The sequence below is a fragment of the Tupaia chinensis genome, unplaced genomic scaffold, assembly GCF_000334495.1.
Source record: "Tupaia chinensis unplaced genomic scaffold, TupChi_1.0 Scaffold144255_1, whole genome shotgun sequence".
Classification (NCBI taxonomy): domain Eukaryota; kingdom Metazoa; phylum Chordata; class Mammalia; order Scandentia; family Tupaiidae; genus Tupaia; species Tupaia belangeri.
The window spans coordinates 8,030,518-8,038,910 of NW_006204113.1; positions in this window are offsets into that span (position 1 = coordinate 8,030,518).

An 8,393-nucleotide genomic window follows, 5' to 3' on the forward strand; every position below is an offset into this window, starting at 1 on the left:
ACACATTGTCTGCATTCTAAAAAGTCCATAGAACAAAGATGTTTTTACTTTAAGATCAATTCAGAAATGCTGGTTACTCTTCTAGGCATAGTAGAGACTAAGAGACTCATGATATAGTTGAAAAGATAATATAGAACAAAGAAAATAACTTATCTTCAAAAAATATATAAGTATCATGAATTTAGTTAGGATTCTGACAGTTGTGTTCTGAGTGACTTAAAAAATAGATATAAATAAATGTCTTCAAAAAGTTTGTAGAAATGTATATTATTAATAAAAAAACTATGTATGTATTTCAAGATTTCTTCTCCAAAATAAACTTGTATTTCAATTCCATTTTTTCATGAGCTTTTTGAGGCTCTCATGTACAATAACTGACAAACTATACAGTCTTACACAAAGCAGAACTGGTACATTAAGGAGAGAAACTTTAAAACCTGTAGATAGAAACTTGACTCAGTTTAATTCATAGCTTCATCCCCATATCTACAAATCTTTTATTGAGAGTCATTATTTCTGCTACGTAAGGTTCACTAATGACATTTCTTGGTTTATTGGTTGAAAAAGTGTGTATCATAGATAAACCATAGACCAGGCCATTTGTTCCTTTTCACCTCAAAACCATTTCTACATGTCTGTCTTCTCAGACTTTACCTTACAGTTTTAACAGCAGTCTTCCCTAATCCCTTTTTCTAATTAAATCTCTAAGTCCCTCCTCCCACAACACATGCATTTTATTTTATTCTCTTGTAACACCTCTATCTTTCTTGTTATAGTTCTCTGATGAGTGATGCTAATGACCAGTTAAATTGGTTGGATCAAAATTTCAAACTCTGGAGGTAGCAGGTGGAGTAGTGGTTAAGGCACAGGACTCCCACGTGGCTGACCATTGGTAGAGTCCCATAATGCAATGGTTTGAAACTCACCCGGTGTGTGTGCATGCGTGCCCTAAATCCTGAGAAGAGTATAGAGAAGAAGGGATTGTGACATGGCCTTCATCCCCCAGGGAGTGATTTCTCAATTTCTTGCTTTCTTTCTCTGTCTCTCTGGAGAGCGCAAGAAAAAAAAAAAATTCAAACTCTGCCTCTCTTGCCAGGGTTAGCTCATTTAACCCTAAATGAAATCCACGTCATGAAGTTTCCTTATTTCTATGAGCTTCTAGCTCTTGTTTTTGTATCCAATCCCCTGGAATCTTGCGGCAGGTATAGCTGAGTGGTCACACAAGTTTTGTAAGGAGATTATATGCACATTTTAGGGTTCACTTCTGTGGCTCCTTTCCTTCTATTATTTCCTCCTGCAACTTTACGCTAAATCAGAAGCCCCCAAATCTGTCCTCCAGCATCCTGTGAAAGGGATTCTGTGGCTTTTCCTACCAGTGTGACCTGAGGTTCTGTGGAGGCTCATGGGAAAGAACTTCAAACTCGCAAATTCAACCTTTGCAGTTTGTTTGCAAGGGTTAATTTTCTGCCACTCTAGGCATATTTTGGTTGTCCTCCAGAAATTCTTTTTTCCTTGAAAAATTTTAATAGCATCTAAAGGGAATGTATACTCTCCAAACTGCGCTATTATGAGTATAATCAATATTTCCTGAGATTTCATAATTTGCATAAGAGTAGGAAAGAAACATTTTAAATTGCATCTAGCAAAATCCATGCCATATGTAGAAGGCAGTTGTAAGAGAAACAGGGCCCTAAAATTTGAAGGGACAATAAGAAACAACAAGGAGGGAAACATTGGGCATGGCATAGGAATAAGGACAGAAGTTGGCACACAATAAGATCAAATCTCTTTTCTAGGTTTTAGGAAGGCTGCTCCTGGATGTAGCACTGAGCCCCAGAGAGTTAGAGAAATCTTCATGGTTCCCCACCAGGTGCTAAAAAATCATTTTCCAAGTCAAACATTTCTTAGCTTCACTCCCTCACTTTAAGAAAATTGTATTTTGGGGACCAGCAGGTGGTGTGGTGGTTAAGGCACTGGACACTCCCACATGGCCAACCAGGGTTCGAGTCCTGAGTCTTGTGGCATGCTTTCCCACTTCATCTCTCTCTTACTCTCACTCTCTGTCTCCCTCTGGTCAAACTAAAAAATAAATGAATGAATAAATAAAATAAAATAAATAATTATAAAACAAAACAAAACAAACAAACAAAAAAAAACCCGAAACAAAACAAAACAAAAAAAGAAAATTGTATTTCTCCTACTTTTCAGTTTTAATTTGTTAATATTATTGATCTGCTGTGGGAGCATCTGCTAGTATTTTTAAGAAGAAACTTTGGGGACCAGCAGGGGTGGTGGTGGACAACCACAGTTCAAGTCCTCGACCCAGCAGCTTCAAACTCATGCCAGGTGCATGTGTATGCACACCCAAAATCCTGAAAGGAGAATGGAGGTGAAGGGAGTATGATGTGGCCATCCACCCAGGGATGGCTTCTGGCTTTCTGCCTCTGTCTCTCTGAAGAGTGTACACTTCCTATAGCAAACATTTCTCAAAAAAATAAAAAAAAAATTGATGTATGAGCAGTGACTGGAAAATGAGTTTCAATGGCTACACCAGGATGGATAAATAAATAAATAAAATAGAGTTAGAGAATTACTTTCATAAAAAAAATGGAAGATAGTTGTCTCTGCAGAGGATGACTCAGAATGCCACTTTGGTAAGTGTCAATGGTTAGACATATGAGCATGCATTATATTCTTTTTTTTTTTTTTTTTGAGAAGTTTTTGCTATAGGGTGTGTGCGCTCGCCAGACAGACAGAGACATAGAGACAGAAAGCGAGAAATCATCCCCCAGGGGTGAAGGTCACGCTGCAATCCCTTCTCCTCCATTCTCCTCTCGGGATCTTGGGCATGCACGCACACACGCCCTGCTTGAGTTTTAAGCCACCGGGTCCGGGACGCGAACCATGGTCGACTCCGTGGGAGTCCAGCGACATAGCCATTACGCTAACTGCTGGTTCCCAAGCATGCATTATATTCTATGACCAGCTCAAAATAATTCATGAACAGCATAGCCAGTCTCTTGTAAAGAATATCTGTATCATCTAGATGACTCCACAGCATTTTAAAATTAATTGAGCCTATTTTATAATACATTTATGATAGAAATTAACAATTCGAGCTATAGAGTTAGAAAGGTCAAGGTCAAAGGAGAAGATATACTACTATTTACTAAATAACTATATGACCCTCAAAAAGTTCACAGTACAGTTCTTTAACTTTTGTTTAATTTACCTGTAAATGTGAATAATGCAGTATCTACCTTAGTAGGTTGTATAAAAACACTTATCGATTTATTTGTTTAGTAAAATTTAGGTACTGATATCCTTACTCTTCTTTCCTGCATTTTTTCATAGAGTTTGATAAAAGAACAGTAAAGTAGAATAACTTAGCCAGTGAACTAAGATCTTAACTTTTTTTCCTTAACTTTAGGGTTTTGTCTGTCCATCTTGCCACCATTAAAATTTTTTTTAAATGTTAGATCACCCTATATTCTGTTTGCTGAGCAGATTTTGTCATTAAACTTTTTTTATGAACATTGTTATACTTCTTAGTTTATTTTTTTAAATAATTTGAGCATATACATCATTAAATCAGAGAACATCCTCAGTTGAGGAAATTGAAATAAAAGAACATTATGAGATAAAAGAACATTAAACATGATGTCTAACATCATATAACATCCTAAGTAGTATGTTATAACTTTTAAAAATGTTTTGTATTCCAGAAGTTTATGAATCACAACATACTGTAAGAAAATTTCAGGGTTTTACTTACCTACATACTAAGAAAAGTCCAAGACTAATACAAGAAGAGAAAAACATCAGATGCCTTCCCATAGAATATTTCCATATATGACATACAGAGCAAGAGGAGGCAAGTCCAGTTGGAATATTTGATAAAACTGTTTGTTAAAGAAGACACACATAAGTTCAATTATTAACATGTTTAGAGAACTTTAGTCCAGCATTTTAGAATTCAATTTAAATATTCAGTAGTGTAAAATAAATTCAAAACAAAAGTAATGCACTATATGTAATCCCAATGCACAGAAATGAATGCTATTAACCTCTGGAAGGCCCCATCCAGCATTTCTCTATTCCTGAATGAACTCATGGACACATGTTCTCAAAAGAAAAGAAGGTAAAGAAGCAAGATAATGTAGAAAAAAGTCAACTTGGGAGGTGGTAATAGTTTGAGACAAGCTTCAGTCTTGCTCAATGAAGAGATCTGGATTAAAAAATGTACCTGCAGACTAGTTTAGTCTTAAGGTCATTTTGTACACCCTTTTTTTGTCAATCATTGGTCACAAGCTGATCTCTTTTCAGGTCCTGTTTAGCTAAATGTGATTCTCCAAAGAAAGATGGAGAAGAAAACATCTGTTGAAGGAGATTTGAGTGGCTTCTTACCTTGGCTATTCTGAATATTGTTTCTACGAACATGTCTGTGCAAAAATTCTTTGGGACTCTGCTTTCAACTATTTTGGATATATGACCAGAACTAGGATTATGGGATTTTACGAAAGTTAAAAACAAAATTAAGGACCTTCTATAGTGTTTTCCACAGCAGGCCCGCCATTTTCTTCAGTTTCACCAACAGTATTTCATGCAGCCTTCCATTTGTTTATACCTACTCGTCAACATGTATTATTATTATTTCCAATAGAAGTGACCTTGTGGCACAAGGTGATATCTCATTTCAGTTTTGATTTACAATTTTTTATCATGATTAGTGATGTTGAACATCCTTCATACTCTTGTTGACCATTTCATCATCATCTTTGGAGAAATGTTTATTTAAATTCTTTGTCCATTTAAAAAAAATCAGTTTACATGATTTTCTGTTGTTGATATAGGAGTTCTTTATACATTTTAAAAATTAATCCTTATCAGATATGATTGGCAAATATTTTCTCCCATTACACAAGTTTTTTTTTTTAACTCTATTGATAATAGTCTTTGATGCACAAAAGTGATGTATGATATAGCCCCATTTGTCTATTTTCACTTTTGTCTGTTTTTGCTGTTCACCCAAAATGTCATTGTGAAGTCCAATGCAATAAAACTTTCCCTCTGTTTTCTCCTAGGAAATTTATAGGTTTAGGCTTTGTGTTTAAGTTTTTAATCAATTTAGAGTTAATTTTTGTATTCAGTATAAGTGAAGGGTCCATTTTATTCTCTTGCATATGGATGTAAAGCTTTGCTACCACCATTTGCTGAAGATACTGTCTCTCCGCATTGAGTGATCCTGGCAACTTTATTGAAGATAGTTTGACTGTGTGTGAAGCGGCTTTTTCCTGGGCACTATATCTCATTAATCTATTGGTCTTTCTTTATGTCAGTACCACACTGTTTTGATTAATGCAAATTTCTAATGTTGTTTGAAATAAAGAAAAGGCCCATTAGTTCCCTTTTTTTCCCTTTAATTGGCTATTCAGGTAAATTAAGATTCTGTGTGAATTTCAGGATGATTTTTTTCTATATCTGAAAAAAATGCCATTGGGATTTTGATAAGAATTTCATTGAATCTGGGATTCAATTAGGTTGTTTTGGGTAGTATGGATAACTTAATAATAGCAAGTCTTTCAATCCATAAATGGGGGATATAGTTCCAGTTATTGATATCTTCTTCAATTTCTTTCAGTGATGTTTTGTAGTTTTCAGTGTACACCTCTTTTAATTTCTTACTTAAGTTTTTAATTCTCTCTGACACTATTTTAAATGTTCATTTGCAATATACAAATACACAAATAATTTTTGTGTGTTGATTTTATTCCTTCAACCTTTCTGTCTCTGTTTATTAATTCTAGCAATTTTTTTTCAGTGGTTTTTGCTATACGGTGCATGCACTCTCCAGAAAGACAGAGACAGAGACAGAAAATGAGAAATTACCCTCCCCCCCAGGGGGGATGGCTACACTGCAATCCCTTCTCCTCCATTCTCTTCTTGGGATCTTGGGCATGCACGCACATGCGCCTGGCGTGAGATTAAATCACCAGGTCAGACTCAAACCATGGTCAACTACATGGGAGTCCAGCAACACAGCCATTACGCCAACTGCTGGTCCCATTTCTAAGATCTTTTATTTAATGCATTCTTTAGAGCCTCTACATAGAAATTGTGATATCTTTGAAAGGAAAAAAAAATGTTGCATTTTATTTTTCCAATTTAGATGCCATTTATTTATTTATTAATATTTATCCATTTAGTTAGTTTGTTATCTATTTTGCCTAATTATTTGGCTAGGACTCTTACACTAAGTCATGGTTGATATCCTTGCCTTTTTTCGTGACGTCAAAGGAAAAGTTTTCAGTCTTTCGCAATTCAGTCTGATGTTGGCTGTGGACTTTTCAGAATGATCTTTATTATCTTGAGGCAGTTTTTTATGATTTGGTATCAGGGTAACACTGACCTCGTAGAATGAGTCTGGAAGTGTGCTCTCTACTTCAATTTTTGAACAATTTTGAGGATTAGCACTACTTCAGTGTTTGGGAGAATTCGCCAGTGAAATCATGCAGTGTGATGCTCTTTTTGTTGGCAAGTCAACTGATTAAATTTCATTATTTGTTATTGGTCTGTTCAGATTTTCTAAAAATTTAGAAAATAGGCTGGTTTTTCCCTAGGAATTCATGTCTTTTTTTCTCCTAGGTTATATAATTATATTGTCCTACAATTAATTGTTAATAGTACTTCTGTATAACTTTTATTTATGTGGCCTTATAGAAATATCCCTTTCTTCATTTGTGAATTTAGTTATTTCAGTCATCTCCTTATTTTTCTTAGTGTGGGTGCTCACTGAAGAAAGAGAGATAAAGAAAGAGAGAGGGGGGAAATGAGAAATTACCTTCCCAGGGGGAAGCTTCCACTCTCCTTTCAAGATTTTGGGAAGGTATGCACATGTGCTCAGTTTGTTTTTAAACCATGCATCCTGGATTCAAACTGCATAGCTGACCATTTGGAATCCAGTTACTGAAACCACCACACCACTGGTTGGCTCTAAGAAGTATTCTTTTATACCTCCATCACCCACTTTATCTCACTTACCGATGCCTCTGATCAGATCTTTGAGGTATACTCATGAACATAGATTTATAGTTATTTTTAGGTTTTTATATTTAAATTTTATGCAATTTAAATAGGATATGGGAGAGTAGAATTGAGAAAAATATTTTCAAACTATAGTTCAAAGAATTGACAATCAGAATATCTAAGGAACTCAAACATTTCACTCAAAAATAAAAAAAAACACTGGTAATCCAGTAAAATATGAGCAATTTATATGACCAGACAACTCTCAAAGGAAGACAAACAGATAACTAAAATGCATATGAAAAACATTCAACATCTCTTACTATAAAAGCAATGCAAGTCAAATACACAGTGACATATTTTCTAATCCCTGTCAGAAAAATGAAAGACAGACCAACAACCAAAAATGCTGATGAGGTCACAGAGAAAATAGAACTTTTATGCACCACTGGTGAGATGCAAATTAGTACAGCCACTGTAAAAACAGTATGGCAGTGTCTCAAAAATCTAAAAGCAGAGCTATAATATTGTTCAATAACCCAACTATTGACCACATAAACAAAAGGCAAGATGTCACTCAGAGGGACATTGCAAATCTATGTTTGTTTATTGGAGCATTATTCACAATAGCTTAGTTATGGAATGAACCTAAGTGGCCAACAAATTATGAATGATTTGGGAAAATGTGGCACATATACATGACAGAATACTACACAGACATACAGAAGTATGAAAGCCTGTTATCTGACACAAAGTGGATAAATCTGCAAAATATTATGCTAAATGAAATAGGCTGGACTAGACAAAACACATTGTATGCTGTTAAGATAGATGTTCTATGCTTAAATGTAAAAAACAAAAACCAAAAATAAAAACAAATACTATATGTCCCCCATTAATACATACTACACTCTATGGCAGAAACTGAAAGTCTCAAAAATCATAGAAATAAAGAGAGTAATGCTTTCATTTAGTTATCTATCTGTATTCTCTTTTGATTTGCTAAGCATCTTTATAAAAGTTATTTTAAGTTCTTTTTCAGACAGCTCATAGATCTATGCTTTTTAGAAGCCATTTATGGAGTTTTACTTTGATTCTTTGATAGGGCCATCTTTTCCTGTTTCTTCATATACCTTTGTAAATTTTACTGAGATCTGAGCATTTGAAAAATACAATAAAATTTTAGAAGTATTGAAAAAAAAACTATCATATACAACTTCAGGTAATGCACAATTAAACAAGTTCTGTGCTTACCCAATTACTTATCATTTTCTAGTATTCATTATATTAAACTGAAAGCTTCACTTGGTTGGAAAAAAAGAGAAAAAAAAAAGGAACATAGGATGGAAGGAAAAAAAAGAAAGGGA